The following is a 27,233-nucleotide window of genomic DNA, read 5'->3' as shown; positions in this document are numbered from 1 at the left end:
GGGGAAACATACTGTGTAAATTGGAGAGAAGTTTAATTGGCTGTGGAAGGGTGTCTCATGTTACAGCTTCTTCCTTCCCCCAACTGACCAAGATGCAGATGACCAGGGGGACACATGGGCTGGGACCTAGGGGCCAGATTTCATTCCCATGCAGGAAACACTTGTCCCTGCAAGTGTTAGACATCCAGGGCAGGGACACCAAACACTCTTGATTGTCTCAATTTCTGTGTGGGACCTAGACGAGTTTCAGTAAGTCTAAAAATAGTGAAGCTAAAGATAAGAAAAAAATCTTACTTATTAATGCCACAGTCTTTTTCAAGGGTACTGGGCACAGTGGTTATCAACATTACAAGATGGGTATGATCTAACAACAACATTAAGGCATTAAGTTTCTAACTCACAGGTTACAGAAAGACAGAAGTGGCCATTCTCATCACACAGTGATAGCCTTTAATTGTACATGGTCCCAGAAAATCAAGAGAATACATTGTTACCACAGGAAAATGAAGTACCATTTGTTCACATCTCATTGGGAATAACCAGGTGCTGACAGCACGTGACCTAACACTGATTCAAGCAAGGAAAGGAGATATTTTCAGGGGATTCAACTGATACAGAAACAATGAACAGTTGTTATATTAATGCCAGACATCATGGATTTATGTAAAATACATCTAGGGAAACAAAGTTGTTTTCATCCTCTGATAAGCATAGCAAATCTATCAGATTGAACAAGGGTTTACAATTGAGAACATCAATATTTCTGTGCCATCTCACTTTTTATTACCCAAAATTCTGTTCCAAACAGGTTGATGCTAAAAAAACTAATAAGCACCTATTCAAAAGACTGGCTGATTTGAGATTCATCACTAATATAGATCCAAGCTCTACCAGTAACATCTGTATCAAAAGAACCACTGCACAACATTATTGACACCAAAATCAGCTTAGAAATTTTTGTTCCACCTTTAAATGATAACTTAAATTCAGAAAGAAAACAAGAACTTATAGTAAGCAATTAAAAGTTCAATTTATTTAACTTAGAGAAGCTCTAGGAGCAGACTTTTTTTTCAGTTTCCCAAGTGTTTCCATTGGAAGAAAATCCAGTCTTATTTCAGCTGATGAAGGCATAAAAAACCCTCTCAGCTATGGACAGATGTTCCAGAAAGGATGATTACTCAGTGTTCTGAATAACCAAGGCCAGGAATGTTGAATTCTTCAACTCATAATATCAACAGCTAAAGTATCAAAAAACCTTCCAGAATATATATATATATATATATATATATATAATGGTAAAGTAAAAATTTGCAATAATCACATGTAATTTATTGTCTTAATACAGGGTAAGTGCAAGAAGTATGAGAGTCTGTGATATGCAGAAGGATCAGACAACTTTTTCAACAAACTCTCTAGTCTTACTTGCTTTGATTGTACAAATGAAACAAAAAAACAAGAAGAAAAAAACCCAATGATCTTGAATTAAGTTAAAAACTTTAGGCAACAGCTGTGTTTTTAATCTCTCAGAAAGCTAACATTAATGTTGCCTCAACAGCGAAAAGGTTTTACTTATACTAATAAATGAGAAAAAGGCATACCATTCTTCTCTTTCACGTACAGCAATGTCTCAAATACTTAGCAACTGCTTGGCTTGCTGGTGCTGATAGGAGGAGAATGAAGTAGAATGTGCCCAGAACAGTACAACATGAAACTGATAACATTATCCCGCTTGAATGTCAAGTTTGTTTTGGTAGCACATGAGTGATAGGAAGCCAGGGGAAGGGGGAAAAAAAAAGGAAAACCAGCAACAACGAAAATCCCCAAGACACTTAGGGAAAAACAACAGCTAAAATGAGCAATTGATCTCAGGGAAGATATCCAAGTCAAATTTAATCATATGCTCAGCAAAAGCAAGCAAGTCTCAGGCAAAGTGGATTACCTTTGCAAATGAGCAAGCACTGAAATGAGAGTTTACTCAATTCCTTTACATAGTCACAGACAGGAAATACAGCTTGGAAAGGAGCAGTATTGATAAGGAAAAAACCACAGCAGGGGAAGACCTCAAAATCAGACAGGAAGACAGATGGCAGTATAAACTGGCAGAAAGGCCAGTACTGGACAGAAAAAGATCAGAAATAAAACACTGTGTGGCTCAAGAAATTTAGCTGTAGGAACAAATTGTGCAACAAGATTAGGTAGGAAGGTCAGAGCAGAATTGCTGGGGCGCTTCACTGCTTTCCCTTCCATCAAAACCACCCAGGGCTTGTCAAAGTTTGTACAATGCCTGCTGGGTCACTTACAGGACAGACAGCTTGCCAGGCAAGTGTCTCAATAAAACAAATCTTGCTGTGCACTTCTGTTTGAACAGCACTGCCTCCATCAGATTCTGGAAATGCTCTCAAAATTCCAGCAAAATTTAATTTTCTAGGACAAGAGTAACATCCTCATCACTAACCACTGAAACAAATACCTACTGCCAAAAAATACAGAAAAGCTGTAGTGTCAATGAAGCTGCACTTAAATGTGGGACCTTGCCCTGCACAAAGTAAAATGCCAAATGCCTTCCAGCTGGTGTGATGCAGACATAAGCTACTACTATCTCTGATACAGATAGTAATGAAGAGAGTCTATAAGGAATAAATTCATGAAGAATGAGGAAATTATTTATGAAAACCTGATAAAGTCAGATAAGCTGATATCACCTGATATCCCAGTGCTAGAGGAAAACATTGCCTGTGCAGGGATCTGGAAAAATGGTTTTGATATTGAATAACTTGGGTGGCTTGTGACTACATCACTTCAATCCATGTCATAATAGCATAACCTTTACTGAGCAAGCAATATATAGCCATTTTTTCATGGTCCACTTTTACCTCTGTATATGACAGTTCCCTACACATGAGGATCTTGTAATTACAATCAGCATCTGACTTGATTCACTGAAGAGAATTACTCCTTTTGTAAAAATACCACCTTTATACATACACTAGCCTTTTTAGCAGATGGAATATTTCTTTTCAATTTCTGAATTCAGTAATAACCTGGTTTTTGTTTGTTTTTATTTTTTTTACTCAGACTTCTTTGCAGTCTTTAAGGTTCACACAAAACCCAGACAATATGTTTCTTTATAATCGTACTCAAAGTTTTCTGTATGAACCTGGTCAACAGTCTACATAAAGTATCATGTAATAACAGTACTTTGGCCAGGACTGGCAGCAGGAAAACTGGTGATGCTGGAAGAGAATCAACCCAAAGAAAACTAGAGGGGGGAAAAAAATAATAAATAAATAGAACAGCAAACAAACAAACAAAAAAAACACTGTGTGCACTGATGATAAATTCAGAATATACATGAAACTGGCACTGAAGATCTCAAGCAAAAGTTCTGTTTTATGGTTACACTCCTTCAAATAACATCTCAATTAGCTCCAGGACGGCCCAGGGATTACATACGTGAAAGGCAGCTTGTCCTTGTCCTGTCTCATCTTACAAAACAAGGCTCCAACCTATGAACTCGTTCACTGCTTGTCTCAGTGCGCTCTGTATCCAGCTGAGGTTTGCTCACTCACTGTCATTGCAGTTTACACAAACTGAGCCTTACAAAAACCACCTTGTTCAGTCTGTCAATGTTTCTCCATCAGATGAACAACACAAGGGAACTGACTTTCACCTTAGCTGCACTACAGGATTTCCCTGCTCCAAAACTCCAAGTAGTGTTCTTGCACTTTGGCGTAAATCGTAAGAAATAATACACATCCAAATGTGAACTCTCTTGTGAGGAAACACGAGAGATAAGAGGATACTCTACAAATGCTTTCCAAAAAGCATATTACTGAATGCATGGTACTGAGAAAACTGGAAAATTTCACTCCTTGACAGTGCTCTCAAGTTTCAGCAATGCACAAAGAATTCATTTTCACCTTCTAGTCTTGTGGATTAAATATGTTTGGGAAAAAAATCTGGAGAAGAAAAGAGACCTCCAAGTTTATAATTCACATATTAAAGAGGACCTCCTGCCATGAGCAACTGTTTCCTAAATATTGATTTAACAAAATTCATAATTTAAAGCGTTTGGGTTATGATGTTTGCATCAAAATAAATGGTTCCCAGTGCAAAAGCTGCCATACTTATGAAATATGGGAACAGATGTTTCTATAGGAAAACAAAATATTATGGAACTCAGAAAACAATGAAAAATTACAGCCACCACAAGTGAAAACCAAGAAGCCTGCAAAGTCTATTTCTGTGCACAAGTCATCCTGTTATATTACTAATTCTTTTGCATCTTCATTCTGTAAAGAACAAATGATCCAGAAAAACCTGAATAAATTTCCATTCATTCTTAATTTCTGAGAGAAAAAGTCAAGATTTCTTTTTTATTATTTTTAAAATTAGCTACAAGTAGAAAGCCCTGTGAAAAAAGAAGCCAGGTTTTCTGCTTATCTGCAAGTAGTTAAATATCCATACACTTTCTACATATATTACAAATAAATTCTTCTGGCATGCTGTTCCGCAAAGACTTTACCAGTTTAATTGTCCTAGATGTCAAGAGATTTGAAGGCACGGAGTTCCTTGCAAAACATGCTCAACATCTGGCAGAACTATAGTCTACTAAGGCCTTTGAATTTACTTATCTATTGAATCCTTCAGGAGGTAGCAGAAATTATCCAATTTTAGGGAACACAATCCATTTGATTTAGGTTCCAAAGGCCAAAACTGGTCTTTGAGACAAGGGCAGGTGCAAACCATGCTGCAAGAATTATCTTCTCTTAAGCAAATATACAGAATGAACACCAGCGAAATGCAGGGAAATGATAGCATGGGGAAAAAGTAACACAAAAATGGCAAAACAATTTTTGTAATAAGAGAAATACCAGCACTAGCTGACCTTTCTAATAATACACAGAATAAAACTGGCTGTCCTTTTTTAATTTTACTTCAGTCCAAGTGTTCAGTACATTGTCCAAAGACAACCAATTGCTCACAAAAAATAGGAAAAAAGATTTAGATGCTTTGCTGTTCACAAGCCACTTTTGACTTAATATGCTTACCAAGATACATGAATAAAAGACAAATTCTAACAAAAAATCAATTTATTCTAACAAGTTCTCCAAGTGGAAATAATGTCTCACCTTGTTCTTGGGTTTAGCCTCTTAATTAATACTACCTCTAGGGAGACAATAATAGTCTCAAGTCCTGCAACATTAATTGTTATTTGCTAAGCATGCACAGATTATCTTTTTGAATTGTGTAACATCTGTCCATTGATGCAACTATACATTAAATTATTCCTTCATTAAATGAATATCCTTCTCACACAGCCCACAATGCTGAAGAAGTTTTTCTCTTATTATGACATCTGTTAAAAAATTGCTCCTCCTTGAAAATAAATAAACCTCTTTGGAACAGAGCGGTCTCAGAGCCACTGCACTTAGCATCTGTCACCTCACATGAAACACTCCTAGAAGCACCACACTTCCCAATGAAATATTTGTTTAAAAAAGAAGATTCCAAGTAAATTTTTGCTTGTACATGACCAATTAGTTTTAAAAGAGAAGAGGTCAGTCAGAGTGGGGGAAAGTAGATGTAGTTGGTGAAAATGCTAGAACCGTATTCTAATTGCCGTAAGTTAAAAACAGCTCTCTCTTGCCCAAAACCCAGTAAAGGAAAGCTGACACAGTGCCAGCTGTGTTAACTACACCACTTGCAAATATTGTCCCTACACGTCTTCATCACAGACCTTTCCAGATGAGAAGTCTCATGCCCAGTTTGTATCCATATGATCAGCTACCATACCAAGGCAGAAAGAAAAGTGTCTGAAGCAAGTGTTTGAGGTCATGAATCTGCTGCAACCCAAGTCACTAACTCAAAACACTGGAAAATGAGACATTTTGAGTTGCCATTCTCTGGTGGTGGCAAATTTCCAACAGAACCTTAGCTAACTTGCAAAATGCTGCATTTTTTAATTTACCTTTTAAATGTTACCTTTTAAACTAAAAGTGCACTAACAGACTTCCAGATATATCTGTGAGCAGTCCTTATGGACAACATATCAGACACTTCCCAGGTTTGAAGTGAGAAAATGGAACTGAGGAGCATCCTGCCTCATCCCACCTCCTGCCCATCACCCAACCCTTGGCTCCACGCTACCAGCAGGGCTGCCTTCTTTACTGGAGCAGCTCAGTAGTAAGAATGAGCACCCATAATTGGAGGAGATGAGACAGAAACTGATCATTGCCACCAAGAAGTGGCTGTGGACCAGTACCCAGGAGTGGTGGCCTCAGTATCTGAACTGCTGCTGCACACGGAACCCTGTTCTCCTAATGGTCTAAAGATACTTTTCATGCTGCTACAAGATGTTATCAAGAAGCAAATAGGATTCTCCATGGAGTGTAGTATGAGTCATACTAAGAATGAAGGTTAAAAAGAATTATATATTCTAAGACAGAGAAAAAGAAAAGCGAACAGATTCTTCTAACTGAAGACATGCTAGCTTCCGATCCAATTCAACTTTTTACAGTTGCTCACAGTTCTGCAATGCGTTTCTATCCAATATGTCCAGGATGCCAGAACCAGAGTGCTCTCAGTCAGGGTAATAAAAAGCAGAAAAAATGAACCTCAATGCAGTTTATATGATGATCTTCTACCCAATTTAATTTTCAAGTTCTTATGCACTAGAAGACAGTATATTGTAGAAAAATAAACAAACACTTTAGGCTGATTAAAGAACAAAACCACACCTTTAAAAAAAATCTGTCTTGGCACTGACAAGAGGAGACAACACAAATGAACAGGAAGCTGTAAATCTTTAGAGCTATAGGAATCTCTCCTCAAGGAACAACTAAAATGAGCCATTTGAAAACCTTCATGTGTGTGTTTTCTGTATTTCCTAGCCCTTGGGCAGCAGCAGTATGTTAAGATACATGCCTTTTCTCAACACATTCAGTATCTCAAAACACTTGATATCAGATACAAATTGTATGCACTGCCTCAACAACAGTCAAGAGACAGAAGGATGGGAAACCAAGAACACATGTTTAAAATGTACGGCCAACTGACAGCTTTTAAATTACTGTGCTGCTACTTCTACCAAAAAATAACCAAAAATTGCATCAAAGCTGCAGCAAAAGCATGCTGGAATATATGTAAAGCCCCTGCCTGTCTAATTATCCAAGCCTGGATGTCTCTGGACCTGGGGTTGACTTCTGGTCCAGCCTATCATGACTTAGCTCAATGAAAGTCCAAATACATCCAAATTTTGACAATGCACCATCTTGAAGGTACAGTTCCTGAGGCTTTCCTTACATTCTGCTCATGTAGCTATTACTGTGACATTCTTTGTGCTGTAAGTTTCATGCTCCATACCTGAGAAGAAAAGAAAATAACCCTTTGGGTAGTAAATATGAATCACACTTGCACTGGGTCCAAGTCTTCTTCCAGGATGTAGATGGAAGGAGAGAAGAGCAGAAGTCTGGACCTCTCCTGTCCTATCTATACAGCAAACAAAAATATTTGCTAACCCAGGAGCAGGTTCCAGGAGTGCTACACATGCACAAATCACTGGGGAGGGCAAGGGCAGCTCTGCAGGGGCATGCACTTGAGGCAGAAAAAACCTGGGCATATCTGATAGTGAACATGTTCAGCTTGAGGCAGTTGAGTGTAGGAGGTATTTTTAGCTTTCTTTATAAACTGAAAAGAGTAGTTCCCAAAGCTTGGAAATGGATTATTTAATTTCGTTTTATTTTTCCTGGCATTTTATTGCAAGCACTCTTAAAGCTGTTTTCAGGTTAAGAAAAACAAGCAAAGGGAAAATGCACAGGTTAGAGTTCACTCTTCTTGAAATCTAGCCCAGAATTTCTAAGTGTTAATCTCTGGAGGAAAAGCAAACTAATTCTGTAAGAGTGGCTCTGATTTTAGGCCATACGACCTGTTTCTCACATCTCCCACAGATTTCATACAGTTCTCAACAATCTACTGTTTGCACAAAATCCCAGGAAGATTTTGTTCATTAAATGTAATAATTGGATCAAGCTCTCTTCTCTCTTAATAAGCTTTCAAGAGCATATGCCAATAGCAGCAGTCCTGAGAAACTGCCTATTGACCTAATGTGGTTAGGGCAGCTGAAATTTTGTTTCCTTCAAACGTGAGCAAAAACAATATGTTAATAAGTGTTTAGAAAAGATAGTAACCAAAAATGGCAGGGTTTAACTTTTTCAACAGGTCAATGTTTCTTAATCCTCAGTAAAGTTGTTCAAGTGTAAAGCAGTGTCATCAGTGGCATTTTGTGAACTCATGTATTTCAAAATATGGGCTGTGTATCACATCTCATTTCCCAAGTAATTTTTGTACATGCTCAGTACATCACAATTCTGTGTGATACTCTCCATTTAATATTTAAACACTAAATGGAATAAGGTTCGCTTCTAATTGACATTGATCATTGTAATTTGCTTAGATTCACTGGTGGGGAAAAACACAAGACAGATTTTCTTCTTTTTTCATTAACCTGTTTGACGTTCTGTAAAACATGCTAAAGCTTATTGTATTTGTTGCAATATTAGAACAGGCATTGGAGCAGATGCCTCAGGAAACTACACTAATAATTCAGCTGCATACACAGGCAAAAACACAAGGCTTTGGTCCCTTCAGATACTTCTGGCTCCACAGCTCGTGGTCTTTATTCAGGTGTCCCTTTTAGCTTCTCCTGCATAGACCACCACTTTGGTGGTCCTCACTCCCTACCTACCTTCAACCTAGGAAAACATAGTGCTCAAACCAAAGGCCCCTCACCCTTTTGAGTTTTGCTCTTCCCTTAAAAATACATTTCCCTACTTCTGAAGGCTGTCTTAGTTCCCAGCTCTGCAGTGGGGAGAAGCCCTTCAGTGTCTCTTGGCTGAGCAGCAGGTGTAACATCCCATGTGCCCCTCAGCTTATGATGCTGATGAGGGAACTGGCCAAAGCCCACTGTGTTTAAACCTCTTTGGACTTCTTGTGAGGCAAAGCAAGGAGTGGCATCCCCAGCCCTACTATCTCAGATTCTCAGGCTGCTGTAACCTCTGCTCTTTCTTCTACTGACTTTCACCACACCCCCACCCCCCCCCCCAAAAAAGGGGGAGGGTGGGGAGGAAAGGGAAGAAAACCACACAAAGAAGAAGACAATGAAATGAGAGCTGATCTCTAAGTTGATCATTGTGTGTAGACCTCTAACTTGCACTGAATCTTCCAAGGTCAGTGGAGCACTTGTATAAGGAGTCACATCCATCTGAAACAATGGTAGGATCAGTGCAAGACGCATGGACACAAACATTTTACAAAGCTGTGTACCAGGGCCACCAGGTGTACCTCACCCAAGTCAAAACAGAATAGGTGAGAGAGAGAGAGAGACAATCTCTGGCCAGGGTCGCCATGGCCTTAAAAAACATGGCACAACAAGAGGCAAAAGGACTGTACAGACTGCACTGTGCTGGGACTTGACATCTTGTAGAGTGAATAACAGGAGTTTCTGCCTTTCTGGGCAGGGTTTCCTGGTAACAAGTGTGTGCTGGCACCAGACAGCACTACTGCAACAAGTCTCCTACATGTGGCACACATTTATGAAGGTGCTGGCCCATGAAGATGAAATGAACATCCTCAAACAAAAAAAAAAAAAAATCTATAACTAAGGCCCTATCATTTCAATTAAATATTGTCACTCTAGTTCACTGCTATCATATCACGAACTTTCCCCCTCGATGATTGCTATCCTTTTTTTTTTTTTTTTGCCACCCTTTATAGCCCCACTGCAAAAATACAACTGATGTAGAGAGTGGCTGCTGTGCACAAAGCCAGCACTGAATCAGCCTTGTGGACCCAATCTCCTGCACTGTGGTGCCTTTCTGAAAGGGAGCGTGCAGCTCAGCCTGCAATGTTGTGCTTGGATGCCATACAGGTCTCCGAAGGAAAAAAAAAAAACAACCCACCTTGTTTTCATTCCAGACATGTTTACATAAAGGCTCTAATGATCCCCACCAGCAGGTTATTTCTAACCCCTGGCCTCCTTCCCACCCCCGTGTGCCCCTCTCCAGCCAGCCCCCCTGGTAACAACCTGCCATTCTTCTCACCAGCAGTGGTTAAACATCTGGCTGTAAATTGCCATTGCCACATGCTTCAAGCCCTAACTATTTATCCTAGCTGGAGAAGGAAGGCAGAAATGGTTAATTGCATCTAAATTCAACTCTACTGCCATGGCAGTTTTTGCTACAGCATCTTCACCAGCCAACAACCCCCATTTTCACCTAGAGCTGTTTGTAGTGAATTAGCCAGTATCTAGCTGACTGATTTGAACATAGGTCATTTAACTTCACCCAGGTTTTCGCCATAAAACTACAACATGGAAGTCTGAGGTTGCTTGCATACTTGCACATCACTCACAGTCCTACAGAGAGTGCAAGGAAGTGTGATTCCTAGGACGTTTTCAGGGCAGGCCCACGGTTTCCCTCTGTATCGTAAAGAATCCCAAGCAGCGCAGCAAGGAGGTCCTTGGACAGCTGCTCTAGGCAGTGCATCAGCAAAAATGATCAACAAGAAAAAGCAAAGCAATCCCTGTTTTCACATACCCTGTCACAACTCTTCTTATTAAGCCAGGAGAGCTAGAAGTGCAGATTTAATCAACACAGAAAGACTTCAGCCAGCTGATGAGATCTGTTGTGGCTTCTGCTCATCGCTCAGCACGTGCCACACAGACCAAAGAATCTGTTTCATGTACCACTCACAAGAATGTACTTCAAACTTCTGAGTGCACATGACAACATGCTGAATAATAAGCCACATGATTCAGATGTTTCAAGCACTGTTTGTTTGTGTGCCTCACCGAAGCCCAAGGGGATTTCACCATGTGTCTAAGGCCACTGCATGTGGCCCTTGATCCCTCAAGTGATAACTGCACAGCACCTCCATGTCTGGCAGAAGCAAAGGAAAATGCCACGTTCCATGTGCCTTGACTATTATAGCTTGGTTTTGTCTATTTCACACATTATTAAAGTGGCAGAAATCATTAGGATAATGCAAGTGAAAGAAATTTAAACTCACAAAAAGGAACACCTAGTTTTCTAACCCAAACTTCAGAAAACTACTTTCATGTCCTAGAATAGTAATCAGGTGGGGTTTAGCATTGCGGTTTTTGGTTTGTTCACTTATTTTTTAAAACTTTTTCCCCATCCACAGATTTGAATCAGATAAGATGAAATCCACAAGGCTAGTTTTATTGAACTTTCTCCAGCAGCACTTAGGAAGCTGGCCATCTCTTGCCCCTGAGCAGTTCATGTCAAACTCACTTGGAAGCCTGGGATACAGCTGCACAGGTAGAAAATTTCCCACGAGCATCACATTTTACAGGTAGATACCACAGACCTAAGCAATTCCTGACCATTATCCAAGGCCTATGGGCCTACACTGACCACAGTCCCATGTGTAAGTCTATTACTGAATATATTAAATATTCACAAAGAAGATATTGATAATTTGCTTTTAGATTAAAAGATGGTTTTAGGACACTATTTGTAACAGAAATCACCTTTCCAGGGCGTATAACTTCACAGTAGGTTTATTTTTATGCTTCTAGTCCATTAACACAGTGCTAAGGAATAACCTTGTGTTGCTTGATTTAAAAGCTATTAACTTTTCATCTGAAATTAATGTTTAAGATTATTAAGCTATGAAGCAATAATAGCAATATTTGAAAAATTCCAGAATTCTTGCATAGGAAACTGCCTGCTAAGTCACCTATACTTTCTTTCTGACCTCTCCTTGGTAAAAATTTTGGGCCACAGGCTGTTCACCTGGTTTTGGTGAAAACTGTCACACAGATATTTGGTATTGTCCATGAACTTGCAACAACAGTATCAATGCAAAAAGGGATGATATGGTCCAGACTTATCAAGGGAACAGAGCTAGTTCTAGGACATGAAACATCCCTAAATTTTGCCTCATGGACAAACGCAAGAGCCATCTACCCCACACACCTATTTTACCTTTACTATGGTCTTTATATTCACATGTTCCTAAGAGGCACTGATTTGTCACATGTGATTGTTCAGATGAAGTGTAAAAAGAATCTCACACATTTTATGCTGCCTCTAAGTTATAAACTTATTAACTACTCCTCTGATATAGTTAGTATATGACAACAAACTTGTTCACTATTATTTTTGGCTTGGATCACAGCATTACTTGTATCTGCTCCTTTTTTTAGTGCTTACTAGGTTCAAGAACTGAGAAGGCAAATAATTTCCTCAGCAGACGCCTTCAGAATTAGAGAATGTCCTCAAAGTAAAAACCCCAGCTTTTATGAGTCCTTCTTAAGTGTAAGTCTTATGCTAAGGCAAGGGAATAAGAGGGGTGAACTTGGCTACCACTTAGCTGAAAAGTTGATTCCAAAAATCAATTCATATCCTACTGGATATCCCATTTCCACTGTTCTTCTAGGGAGAGCAGGTGAGGGACTGAGAGACTTAGCATCCCCTCACATCTGTTCTGAGCAGCTTCTAGAAAGGCAGCAAGAAGGACCACTTTAGAGATCAGAAGAATTTATGGTCTGTTGTGCAACCATTATGCCTGTGCAAATGAAGATGATTTATCATTGCATTTGGTTTTCATCACCATCCCTCACTTACAGCACACTTCAGCTCTGCTGGAATCCAGCACCATTTCCTGCTAAGCTTCAACAGGAGGATGATCAGGCTATTAATGGACAGAAGGCGCAATGGGTACAAGAGCTACTGTAACTTGCACAGATGAAGTATGATAATAGCCATCATCAACAACTTCTGCTCTAGAAGGTGAAACCTTCTAAAAATACACAGAGATTCTCTGACTCTGTGGTCCTTTCCCTTCCTTTTGTTTTACACAGTATCTTTCAAATACAACTTTTTTATGAGTTCAGATCTAACTGGTAGCATCTTTGTAGCACACCAGGCCCTACCTCATGATCCTCAGCAAGAGGTCCTCAAGAGGGTGATGAATCAATCAGGAATGGACACAATTTGGTGACCCAAAACATAAAAACCTTTAATACTAAAACAACAAACACTTCAGCCAAACAACAGTATAGGGTGCATCAAAAAGGCAAGGGCCAGGGTAGGTTAAAAACGTATATAAAATAGGTTAGGGGTGGAGTCTGGGGGAAAAGGTCCAATAAAAAACAGGGATTAGGAATATATAAAACGTTGCACCAAATGCTAACCAATAACAACATAGAAACCATAAAACTTTCCAGCAATATTTACATACAGCTATTCAGAGGACAGTGTGGGTAATATTTTGCTCTCCATGGGATTTTTCCCACAGCCTTAATTTAGAGTTTTCATTGACCCCCCCCCAACACATTTTCACAAACTTACATCAACATTTTGATATCAAAATTATTTCTAGCTTTCTATAAAAATCTTGGATATTTATCATGGAAAATAAAGGTAAAATATAACATGCATATATTCTATGCCAAAGAAAACAAGTCTTATTTGGGATTCACAGATTTAGGAAATGGTTCAAGAAGAGCTGAGTGAAAATGGCATTTCTGTGATGCTGCTAAAGCCAGCAAGAAAAGTTCTTGAGAGGAATAAATCTAACAAAGTTACAGGATACCTACTGCATACTTTAAATACTAAAAACTTTGGTAGGTCTTATAACCCTCCCATATTCAAAGAAGTCTCTGCATCAGGATAGTTTTATAGTATTTAATTCTTGCACACCCTATCTGGCCTGTATTAGCAGTTGCACAGTAAGTTACCATGCCTAACATGATCACTGAACCAAGTGCCTTAGACTGCACACTCCACATAAAAGCTCTGGCTGGAACAAGAGCAAGTGTGTGCAGAGTGCTTACTTTCTGTTTGCTTGAGATTTCTTTCGCTTCATTTGTAAATCTCTCCTTTTCTGACATCAACATAAAGTTGATAAACATAAAGGAAAGTGAGATGAAGGCTGTACAAGCCTTCAAGAGGCTCTCCAAGGGATCTTAGACTTTGCATGCCTGTCTTTCCCTAATACCTCACTGTACAGTAAATCTGGCACCACCAGGGAGAAAATTAAGTGAGATAGTACATTGTTTTGTCAGACCCTATAATTAGATGAGGAAGTTTTAAAAATGCTGAGAAGCAGATGTCCTATGAAGAAAAGCAACAGAATGGGTTTATATTTATTTTTTGGCTAAAATATCAACCCAGAAGCTGTTCTCCTTTGAAAAAAAATAAAATTGTCAACACATTTTACAATCTCACAAAAGATAATAATAGCATAAAATCTTGTAACATTTGTTTCTATTTCTTGCATGTTTCACTGCTGATTAGCTTCTATATCACTTAACATCGAGTCAATCAAATTCTGAATCCATCCCATGGGGTTCTTTGTGGTTTTCTTGATTGCTTGTGGGGTTTTTTCCCCAGTTTTTCTTTTCCTGCCCTTCCTTGAAGTACCAAATTTTACTAATTTGGACAGTTTGATGGCTTTCAAAGACAGAAGTAGTCTTTGTCCCGGCATGACACAGAAAAAGGTTATCTACGCCTTACGTTAAAGACCAGTATAAGATTTCAAAATGCAGCTATGGATATATATGAAGAACAGGAAGAAGCATTGAAAGGAAGCAAGAAGCTTTTCATTGGACTAAATGTCACTGTGGTGCAGGTCTATGCCATATAATATGATAATGAACATTACACATACAAGGATGCATATTCAGCAGGTCTAAGAAACTTTCAAACTTGAAAAAATTCCAGTCTTGCTCTACAGATCTGTTTCTCAACCACTGAGGATACTGAACAGAGCATTCTCTTCAAGGCCTAAAGTTTAATTTTTGCTGTCTCTTGAACCTTTGATACACAAGTTTCAAACTCTCAGCTCCAGTATTTTGTTAGTGTCCAAGCTCATACCTTTCCACACTATTTTTCAATGTGTGCATCAGATAATTTGTAGACAGCACCCAGGCACTTCCTTTGAGAACTTCAGCTATTACAGCCATATAGCAATTATTCTTTCTTTGTTGGCTGTGAAAGAAATAACCAAAACAAGAAATCTACATCTATGTTAACCAAAATAACACAAAAACATGGAGCTATGTTTGGGGGCTCATTAGCAGAAAGCACAGACATACAGACATTCCCCTGCACAAAACCTCTTTCAGCAGCGTCAGATATAGAATACTTTCTGCATTTGTCACCTTTCAGGTCTGAGTTTCCAGCACGCTTCTCGTTATATGCAATTAGCCCCATGCCAAGGTTTGGTACATTTCATAATAAATCCCTGACCACATTTGCTTCGGGCTTGGCAGCTCTGGAAAGGCTCTATTCATCAGGGCAGCAGTAAGCCACAGGACTCACCACACAACTCACTCACAGAATTCCAGCACGCTACACTTTTCAACAAGCCATCCCCTCCCTCCTCCTCTTAAACAGCCTGACATATGACTGTGATTAAGTAGGATATGCAAAAGCTCCAACCCATTTTTCTCTTTTTCATCTCTCCTTTCACCTCTTTTCTCTTCAGACAACACAGACACACACCTTCCCCCCTCAGGAAAACCCTGCCTTCTCTCCCAGTGCTGCATGGGAGATAGGAATCTTTTTTTTCCCTCTTGCCTGTATTTAAAACAGTAACCATCTATTACTTGCAGGAAGGCTGTGTCTCCTTCTCAGGTTTCTCCAGCTTTGGAGCACTACCCTCACAGCAGCACATGAGGCTGGCTGTCAGCTTGGAGCACTCTCTGAGAGGTACCTGAGAAGAACAGAACAGCAGCAAGACCAACCACTGGCAATTGAGCCATCTGTTCATGAACAATGCAAACTAAAAACTCACATTTCCAACAATCCAACATTGCTACAGCAAAGGGGGAGCTGGGAGAGATACCAAGGCAGCATGCATGGCACAGGGAGTGTGAGTGCGGATACAGTTTTCTCCATCGTACACAGACTGGAATTTTCTCTTCCCTGTGCTGCGGAACAACCTTGTTGGCAACAATGGGATATCCCATTTACCCAAAAACCCACTCAGAAGAAAGCAGAGCCCTGGATAAAGAAGCTCCATAGTGCTTAGCAGCAATGTTATAACTAGATGTGAAATAAGCTTTTCTTTCAGTTATGAAAGAGTGAAAAACCTCTGTTAACTCAGAATTATTTCAACTTTCATAGAAGGGAGCCCAAACTGTTATGTAGTTTGACTTGGGTAACCCATACAACAACTTCCAGCAGTGCCAAAGCACTCCTGCCTGTGTGTCCACCCTCCTTTCATCTCCAGGGACACATTCTCAAAGCTTCATTTCTTTCTCAGCAACTCTTCCTTTCTTTAAGGAACCGCCACAGGAATAAGTGGGGCACTGCTAAGCTGCAAAACCTCCATTGTACATTTCTGACAGGTGAAAGATGGACAAAATGACATTTAAATAAGGCATAAAGTAATCTCAAAAAAAAGCTGCATCTGAAGGGTTACAGTCAGGAACCAAGACACAGCGTGGAAAAGGTCATGTTGTTTAAACAGGCCAGGTTTTCCACGGGTCTGATTTCTCCTGAGGTCCCTCCTTTCAGGATCCATTCTCTGCAGAGATCTCCCTCTGCCAGAAGTCTGTTCACTCCAAAGCCTGAATACAAATTACAGCAACCCCTTTCAACACAAAGCATAAAGTCATGCCACAGTTAACTATACCAAATGGCAAAACCTAATGAGAAACTAAAAGGGAAATTATACCAGGAGTTTATCTAATCCTATCTTTTCCTTGTTAACCTACCCTTTACCTTGCCAAAACACTAAACTAAACATGCATCCTAATTTTATGTCATTCCCTTGCTTGCCTGGAGCTGCTGAATACCAGAATCCACAGTGAGATACCCTCACAATTCTTTTTCTTCTCAATTCATTTTTCACTGAAGCCAATACTCTAAAAATAGTACAGTAACTGCCTGTGGCATAATGAAGTCAGAAAATACTCATCATCAAACTGCACCAGCCACAGAATGTATTTGATTCATCTAAAGACATGTCAGACTTGCCTGAGACTTATACAGTCATGTAGCTTGTGCTTAATGTCATTTGTAAGAGCTGAGCCCACCTTCTGCTCAAGAAGTGCCTGTGTGCATCCCAGCTCTGCTCCCTCCAATGAGGGCACAGTTTCATTCACGGATTTTGGAGAAGCTGATTATGCAGCATCACACCGTGTTTCCAAGGTTCCTATTTACCTCAACACATTGCACTGCTGTAACAGGATCAAAAGCTGGAATAGCTGAAAGATTATTTAATAAAACAACAATGCTAAATTTAGACTTTACCTTGAAAGATCCTTCAGGAGCTCCTACAAAGCTCTCTCATGACCATTTCATGACTGTGTACACACAGCCCTGGGATAGAGGAACACTTAAGCATCCCCAAAAGCCCTTTGAAAGTACAGAATATGGTATACAGGTATATGAAGTTCTACCTAGTCACTAAAGTTATCCAGCACTCATGGGCTGTTTCTTTGTTAATCAAAGAGAGAAAAACTGGAATCAGTTTCTACGATGTACTCTTCTCACCAACCATTAGTCTTGCTTCTAAGTTTACCCAACCTTTCACAGACAGCAGTGAAGTGTAGATGTTTAATGTGAGTACAAATGGTACCAGCCCTACTCAGAGGAAAAAGAAAGTCCAATCCATCTGTTTTTACAAATACATACACTTAACTTTAATCTAAGCACTATTTACAAAAATGCATGCAGACATAAAAGAGCATAATAAATTAATAGCTCACAAGAGGCAACGATGACTAATGACAGATCTTGTTCTCCTTTCCAAAGCCCTGGCCCAAGGGAACACAGCAGATAAAATTACCTAAGTTGACTTTCTGTGTTTCTTTAAGCCAAAACTTTGGTGTATTCTGAACTGTCTGTGTGATGCATCCCAGCTGGGAGACATAAGCTTTCCTAAACAATTCAGGGCTTTAACGTGACCTTAACACCGTCATCTTCTTTCATACAGCCAAGAGATATGCTTGTTAGTTTATATGGGGTTTATCTTATTCATCAAATTCTCCTGCCTGAGCACTGATATTGCCTACTTGTGGCTGTGCTGTCAACAGATCCTGTAAGAACCTCTCTGGTAATCTGACTCCTGCCCATGGACACCAGTCAGTAAAACTGTAAGAAAGCAATTCTGCAAAACCCTTCTTGGGAAATTACTATGTGATTGAAACGGTCCCAACACAAATTTGCTCTATAAATCCTTTTAAATCTGTGCACTTTCCCTGTATTTCTTTGATGAAAATTGTCACCAGTGCCTGTTGGGTGCTGCCAAATTGGTACACATAAGCAATGCATTACCTGAGTCAGAGCTGCAAGTTGAGAGGCAAAACAAGATGGTGCTCTGAAATTCCTGACACTTCTGCAGCTGCATGCAAATGTCAGCTCCTGAGAGATTATTTTCAGTTTATTTATTGACATAAACAGTGTAGATCGTGTGCTATAAAATCGAGAAGTGAAAATGTGATTTTTTCTTTAACCCAGAAAAACCCGACTGGCATTCACCAGAGCTCTTCACATCCCACATCTCATATTGCAGGGATCACTTACAGAAATCTGCATAGGCTTTTCTATTCCCTTTATCCTGGACTGTAATGTGATTATACATGGAAGAGCAGCAGGTGTGCATATGTGCTTGCGATTGAAACAACCTCCTCTCACAATTTTCTTCCACCCCAAATTACCTTTTCCAACACATTTCCCAGGAGACCATCCCGTTTCTGAGAAATGAACTGTGCATTTTTATCATCCTGCATTTCTCTTTAACTAACTTTTAACAATTCTGTGTCTACCAAAAGCCCACATGTTGACCAAACTTTGGAAATACTAACAAATATCTAAAAGGATGCAACTCCTCACCCTTTCTTGAAACTCCTCACCCATCAGAAATACTAGTGCACTGTCATCTGCCCTGATGGTGCAGTTCCACGTGCATTTACTTCAACAAGGCCCTGACTCCCTGTCCAACAGCAAGTTTTATGGCATTTCTGTCAAACACCTTGCTCATATTCCCCAGTTAGGTTCACCATGGCACCAGTTGTGCTGATAAAGCAGAGAAGTTTCATGCCTGAATAAATTCCTCTGACATAATTCTGTCTTCATAGTGTGAATCCTGTTTACGTCATGGCAAGCAAAACCACAAGTTTTGTGTGGGAGGGCAGACAGCAGAAAGGGAAAGCAGAAAACATCCTGTCATGGAAAATTCTCCCTCAGTAAAACAGGAAAAAAATCTCTACTAATTATACCCTGGCAAATACTAGCTTCCAGAAAATTTCCCAATTTACTTCAGAACAGTTCAAATATTTAATATAAATTAATTAACAATATGCAGTATTAATAACTGTAATATGTTCAATGATGTTCAATGAGATGGTGGTAACTACAGTTTCTGGATGCTCAGTACCTAAGAAAGCACTGAAAGCTCATGACAAAAAGAAGAGCAAACCATGAACAGGTATCAAACCATTCTGCTGACATAATTTTTTTTTTTTTCTTTTTTTCTTTTTTTTTTTTTAAAGTAATTTTATCTTGGTAGATTTTCTGCCAGATCAGGTATCATCCTTCTTCCTGCAGCTGGTACAAGGCAGCTATAAATACATCATTGTGTGCTCTGCCAGGCTGACAAACACATGAGCAAGTTCTCACATCTGACCTGGTTCAAATCCACAGGGCTTGGCTAGGCTGCAGGGCGCAGATGAAGTGACAAGTATTGATGAGCACAGCCTCACAAGGTAACAGGCACTTTTGGACTCTCCAAAACACCCAGGGCTCAGGCACCAAGATCTGGCATCAACACAGTGACTTCCACAACACATTTCTTCTTTTCTAAACATATGTAAATGAACAGTGTTTCTAATAATTACTGAAATTAAAAATAATTAAAAAAAAATCTTACCACACACAATCAAAATCTTTTGGCAAATGTTAAAGTCTTAGATCTGCTGGGAAGCATTCAATTCACTTCAGTGGGGTACGGATTGGGCCTTTTATCTCCTACCTGCAGCTGATTCAGCTCTAGCTTATACTTGACAAAATCCTGCCAACTTTACTGTCACTTCATAATAAACTGGTTTTTTTAACTGAACCTAACTGAAAGACTGAGCTTGTGATGACTGCTTGCAATTACATTTTCATTTCCCTTCACTGACTATGCACATAAGTGCTGTAAATCTCTATCATTTTAAATGAGGTCTTCAAGGTTAATTTTGGCAGCCAAAGAGAAGTAGGCATCATGTTTGAAGTACTGTAGGATCCTTTTTTCTTTTTTTTTAATCTTTTGGACTCAGATCAGTCTCAAACAAATTCATTGCTCACCTATCTCAGATGACATTTTAATTGCAGCTTTTAACTACACGCACACTAATGGAAGAAAACTGGGTATAAAGTTCTCAGAGTGTACAGTCAGATGGAGGGCCTTTACTGTGAATTTGGTTTGCATCACTGAACTTTATATTACTGTGATACCTATAAATATATTTAAGTACAACTAGGAAAAAAAAGTGCCTCTAAAATAACTTTCTGGATGTCAGATGATTTTTTTAGACTTTGTTTGCAGAATATTAGCATTTAAAAACAAAATTTAATTTCATAATTTGTGGAATTATGCAAAAAATTTCCTAAATCTCCATATCTGCTGCTGCTTTTTGGTTAGATATTTTTGCATTCTTTCAAAAATTCCCACAGTGTGTGTGCATATATATATATTTATATGCCTAGAGCTAGAAAATGTCAAAGGTCTACCTTATATTTTTATTTACTTATTTTGCTTTCAGGCATCAAAAAATTTCTTTTTTTCAAGTCAAGACTGTGACCCTCATAAAAGGAGTTCGCTAGGTGGTCTTTATATGCAAACCCTCACTGACAATATTTACATCTGTGAAAACATTTTAAAAGCACTGAAGAACGCAAAAAAGGCATGCAAAGAAGGAAAGTGGAATTCTCACAATTCACATCTATATGAAACAAACAAAAAAAAAAAAACAACTAATATCTACTTACTGCCCTGAGGCTCTTTGCACACAGTACCACATTTGCTAAGGTCCTTTCTTTTCTTTGGTAGCACAGGAGTTCAGTGCAATTCTTCACATGTGTATAAATGCCAGAGATGTATGTGGAGTAACAGTGTTCAAAGGTTTCACGTGTTTGTTGGCGTTTTAGATATGTATACTTTAAAATCAAAAATAACATTGCTGTGGAAACCTTGAGACTGAAATCGGTTTCTTTCAACTTATTTTCTCAAAGTGACACTTTCTGTTGTTGCAGCTTTGCAATATTAATTGCTTAGCTTTTTTCTTCTGGTGAATGATATTTATAACAAACATAACGAGCTCAATGCAGCTGAAAGCCATTAAAGTAAAAAAAGTAGGAATCACCCATTCCATCTGCTTTTCATAACAAAGGGATACAAAGAACATATTGAACATTCATTTCCATTTCTCTAAACTGATATTCCCAAAAGAAAAACCCAACATCCAGCCTCAAAATGTGCAATGCGTCTTGTATTAGAGGCATAAAAAAAGGAAATCAAAATTAGATAGGAACACATGCTGCTAATAATGTACAGAAAATTAAATATGTAAATAAAATATTAGAGCATTAAAAATTACAGGAAGCAAACATATTTACTCAACATTAGTAACCAAATAACAAAATATTTGAAATAAAATACCAATTGGAAGATAAATCCATTTGAGGATTTTGATGTCTGAGTATCAACAAATATCTTTGTTAGATGTGTCAAAACAGTGCATCTATATTAAAAACTTCACAGAAGAGCAGCGTGTCAAATGTACTGCTGTAAAAACTGAAAGGTAGAACTTCTAATAACTGAAACTACAAAAAACACATTTCTAGCATAAGAAAAAACAGAGAGTACCAGATTAGGGGAGAATGCAACCAGTGGTGCTCAACCACCCACTGCCATCAGCAGATGCCTTTTCTGCTGGCCTTGGCTGGACAGAAGTGAGGACGTACCACAGGAACATGTACCTCGCTGCACACTTTTCCAGCTTTGGAGGCAAATCTTTAAACCTGCACTCAGCAATTGAAAACACACGTTTTCTGATGGGAAATGTAAATATGAAGGCATACTTATTAGAGCAGAAAGCAGCGAGAGCAACGCCGTGTACACTGACCACAGAGAAAGGCTTGGAATTACAGTTTTAGACAGTGCTGGAAACTTGATGACCTGTATTAAAACACTACAGAAGACATGCACAAAGTGAGTTCATGCAGAAATCTGACAAAACTACTCATAACAATTCCTTTCCTCAAGCCACTAGCATGTCTTCTCATTGGGGCAATATTTCTTCACTCAAGTTAAAAATCTGATTTTTCACTGAAGCTATGAGTCCGGTATATTTAACAGATGCAATAACCATGAGATGTTAAAAAGTTATCTTGAATTCAATGAAAAGTTCTAACTGCATTTTACAATATTCCATAAAGCCTAAAAACTCCTTAAATCTCTGTAACTTCTCTAGGCTGAGGGACTAAAATAAATATTCTAGCTACTTACTCCTTAACAAAATACTCACATCTACTTTATATGAGAAATTTTATGGAAATTGCCAGAAAGGTCTGGCATCTAAAAGAACCATTTACAACAATTATTTTTTTTTTTCCAGTTCATATCACTTTGACTTCCCAGCCATACCATCCTACTTTGAACAGGGCTTGAAATTTTAAAAGCTTGTAAGAGGTCCTAAGTCCTATTATCTTTATTGAAAATTTGGTGCTTGAATTTTGAAGACTTTTTGAAAATTCAGAAACAGAGACATATATTGACTCCAGCAGCATTATGTTTCAGATGCAGCTAAATAATGTCTTGCAGAAAGAAGCAAGACAACCTGAACCAAAAATATGATACATTGACTGATGAAGGATTAGATTTGTGGTCCTAATAATTCAGGATGGGAAATGTAAAAAGTCTGGTTGCTGCCTAGCTGTATATAAAAACCTTACAAAAAGTTTAGAAAAAGCTTTAAAACTGCTCTATATAAAATTAATGTCTCTCTTTCCCCCTCAAAGTTGACACTTGTGTCAAAAACATAACACAAAGTACTGCTTAGAAAGAGGCAAATACAGATTTGTTTAAACAACACCTTAGAGAAGCAAGGCATCCTACAACTCACCTTTGATAGCACATTACAGACATTCTAAAGGTGTTTGTTTAATCTTCCTAGTAAAAGAAGCAAAAAGACTAGCTAGTCTTTGTGAACTTAGTGCAATAAAGCTTCCTACTCTAAGGAAGTCCAGGGTTTCTGAGAACAGTTTTCCACTCATAAATTGTATTGTTATTATACACATTATTTTACAAAATTTATGATATCATAGCATGCATTGTGTAAGGCCCAAAGACAAAAGACTGTGGAGCACTTCTGTCATTGTTAAATATGTTTTTCCTCCTGGGTTGCACCTAAGAAAATAAAAAAAAAAATAATATATATAGATATAAAATACATATCTATTAAAAAAAAAATTAGAGACCTGGTCACAGACATGACATATGTGAACTTCCTCATTAACTGCTGAGAAATTCACCATTTCTAGCCACCTTTTTAAGGACTTTTATACAAGCTAATGTTACAATCTGGATTTTAACATATTTGTACAGGGTCCCCTTTCACTATGGCATATTTATACCCTGTCAGCTTCTTCAAGCTACAGAAGGGGAAGGGGTATCCCTTTCTCTTCAGGATGAACAATCCATCGAGGTTTTTTTTTTTTGCATCGCCTTCTCTATTCAGTTTCAGGATCAGTCCTTCCTCCAGCAGCATATGAAAGAAGCAACAAGCATGATTTTGTTCTTCATTTCTCAAGGCTGAACAACTGAGGTTTTTCCTGGAATTTAAACTAAATTAATGACTAATACCACCATAAACAAAACAACTCTTCCACCCCCCCAGTTCTTCAGTATTACTCTTTAAGGACAGTCATAAAGCTGCAAAGAAAGAGACAGAACACTCAATGGCTTTTAAACAAATGCTACCACATTTTAAACATGTGCGTGTTTGCCAAAGCTCTAAGGCTCTATTGCTCAAACCACTTGTGGTTTCTCAGCACTTCTTTTTTGAATGATTGTGTCTTTATAAAATAAACATGTTTGAGACTAAATTACTTGTGTGTCTGTTGGGAATAATTATAAAATTAGCTCGTTCTAATTTACACTTGCGGGTTTTAAAAACATAGCCAAATAGCATAGTGAGTCTCCTGGTGAAACCAAAGCCTGGCATGTCAAACATGGTTTAAATCACACACATGGGCTTTGATTTTCTCAGTGCAGCAGTCTGATCTCTACAGCAGGCTTAGTCCTTTAGTTTTGACTTCTAATTCTCCAAATAAGTACTCCTTTTGTAGGTCTCCAGAGACATTAATTCAGCGTGCCAACAGGTTGTGCAATATATAACACAAGTAATTCAACTCCAGGCACAGCTGTAATTTTCAAAACTAACTATCTCCACGTATGGTTTCAGTAGTTTGCAATATGTTGCTCATCCATAACACATAAAAGAGCTTTGGTTGCTGAGTATCTCAGTGTCCCAAATACGATGGACAGATGTGCTACAGTTCTAACCACATTACCCAGGAACGCATTTAAGTTCCAGTTAACACTATTCAGGGGAGCAACACGTGGTATATTTTAGCTGTGTCCCTCAGTCCCAATGATTTCGGCAATCTAAATTATGTTTTTCCAGGAAGAGAAATTATCACATTATCACAATGCTTCTATTGTACTACCCTGGCACAGCACATTATGCTTTTGGGCATTAGGTAGTTACAGCAGCAGATAATAACTTCCAGGGAACTGCAATGACCAACTTGTTTCCAAAGTGTTTTTTGCTATTCTACCAGACAACACTGGTTGATGTAGTCAGTATTTTCATACTAATATGCCGGGATTCACTTAAAATAGTCTCAGTCAGCAACTGGCAACTCTGGAAAATTAAAATCTTAATCAGTTTCCTCCTCTTTTACACTGGACTTGCCACACAACACGTTTTCAACAGTGGATTTACAGCTCCATGAACCTACAAGATGTACATTTGTGATTAAAAGGATTCATTTCATTTAATGACAGAGGTTTGTTTTCACTATCAATAGCTAGAACTTCTATTTGGCATCCCACAGTTTGCCTTTTTATCCAAGGCCAGGGGAGACGCAAATTGTACTTTCTGTACCAAGATAAGGTGGGTTTAGTTTCTGTGTTTACATCCTGCTTTTTATCCCTCGAGGCTGCAAAGGTTACATTACCATGCCTTGCCACCACTGTTTAACCTTATTTTCTTCTTTTCATAAATACCTGAAAAAGTCTTTTTTTTAATCATATCATAACTAATACTTTAACCAGCAGTCTGTGGTCTCAGACTTGTTCCACGTTTCTCAAGCACTGTAAATTCTCTTTCCTCTATGTTAGAGACTTTTAATAGTTTTTTTCACCTGTTCTCCCTCTGAATATAAATATATATCTCAACAGAATCTCACTCCCAGTCTGACCCAAACTTCAGTCCAGCTTGGTATAGTAGTAAGTCACACCATCAACCCCTTCACTTCCTTTTCCTCCCCTACTTAAAAAAGAGAAAAGCTTCCTGCACATCTCCCTGCCTTCCACAACATTTGCTGCATCCCCAGTTTGAGAATACCTGTGCTTGTCCTCATTATACACACGTGTATTAACACGTGTCTGCATATCCATGAGTGTGCATACATATATGCCTATGTACAAATACAGGTATATTTATTCACAGAATATTTCTGTATGTATGTGGGTCTGTTGAACATATATGTGTGTATTCTCTGTATAGAACAGACACCACACACATTTAGGTGGCTGTGGCAAGGTGCTAAGCACTATACCCTACACTGCCACTTCTTAACATCCTCCACAGCACATTTTTCCCAGTGCATTCTCAGGGGTCGATTCTTTCTCTAACCCAATAAAAAAGTCAATAGTAAACATTGTATTTAACAGCCTGAACTACACATGGGGTATTTTACCAGCGTGGCTTTTCAAGCGCACTTGAGTTTACCTTCTGGCTATTCTGAAGAATGAGTAACTCGTTCCACTCCATTCAGCAATATCCACTCCTCCCCCCAATCTCCCTCTTTTGGACTGATCACCTTTTAGATACAAAAGAAAACGAGCCACTATGTGAGAAAGAGGTTCATTCCCCAGCATTAAGGCTTTAGAGTAGTCATCTTCCCAAGCTGCAAATGGCTTACCAGTAATCTAGAACCGACCTTTTTCTTAGAATTTGAAAGAGGAAAGGCAACAGAAATTTCTCCCTGCATAATTTTCTACACAAATCAGCCTTGCCCTCTTGATATTTATTCAAAATTATAACATGCATCTCTGAACTGAATCATGAGAACAGTTTCTGAAAGATAGTTCCCAGACACAAAGCATCACACACTTCACCAGCTCTGCAACTCTGCTTGCAGCTTTTTACACTACTGAAAACCTAAATACCACTCAATTCTCCTCCTTCGATAGAAGAATAACAATAAATCTTTCCAGCTGCAGTTACCGGCTGTTTCAGTGGCCTGGCTTTGTATGGGGACAATTAGATTACAATCAATTAGTGGAAATATCCAAAATAAACAAGTCAAGGCAACATCCAACTTCCTGGAAAGTTAAGCTCCCTCAGCAAACCAAACATTTCAGCAGTATTAAAGCTCTGCTCTTATTTTAGGAAAACAGCAACGCTGTTTTCCTCACTTCTTTTACAATATAACACTTATTCCTGCACTTTGTTTCCAAAAACATCACAAAGCCGGTCAAGCTCCTTTGAGGCAAATATTATTTCTGGGGACAGTATTTGCTTTCTGACACAGCTCTCTGTTCAGGGAGAAGATTGCCCAGAACATGCATGTGCTCGATCATAAACCAGACAAGTATGAAGAGTGATGCTGCCCCAAGGGGTTCTTGATTTAAGGGTCAAGGAGGAAAGAATTAAAAAACAAATGGGGAGGACTGTTGGCTTGAACTTGAACTATGAAAATTTTTTCACTATGGTGAAAAAAAAATTACACTGCTCATCATAACTGGGAGAGAAGATGTAGGAAAAGTTGAAGGGCAGTTTCTGGCCTTCCACTCCCAAGGACCTGAGCTTTCCCAGCCTGAGCTGGCAGCCTGCTGGCACATTTTTAAGCAGGTTTTTAAAACCTTCATCCTACTCTCACACCCAATTTACAGACCTGAACTTTCTGTGTATAATACAG

At 38.8% G+C, this 27,233-nt stretch overlaps 1 protein-coding gene across 6 annotated transcripts in view; it reads right to left on the bottom strand.

The window, feature by feature from the left end:
- BMPR1B (bone morphogenetic protein receptor type 1B) overlaps positions 1-27,233 on the bottom strand; it is a 235,325-nt gene that overhangs the window by 158,745 nt on the left and 49,347 nt on the right. For 2 of the 6 annotated variants that reach the window (XM_058838508.1, XM_058838509.1), the window contains exon 3: positions 14,904-15,017. The exons of the other annotated variants lie outside the window; for them this stretch is intronic. The gene's annotated coding sequence lies outside the window, so the exon portion shown is untranslated. The remainder of the gene's footprint in view (positions 1-14,903; positions 15,018-27,233) is intronic. 6 annotated transcript variants of the gene reach the window in all.

This window comes from Poecile atricapillus, chromosome 4, assembly GCF_030490865.1.
Source record: "Poecile atricapillus isolate bPoeAtr1 chromosome 4, bPoeAtr1.hap1, whole genome shotgun sequence".
NCBI lineage: Eukaryota > Metazoa > Chordata > Aves > Passeriformes > Paridae > Poecile > Poecile atricapillus.
Note: the sequence above shows the minus strand (reverse complement) of the source record. Positions and strands in the feature narration are given on the sequence as shown.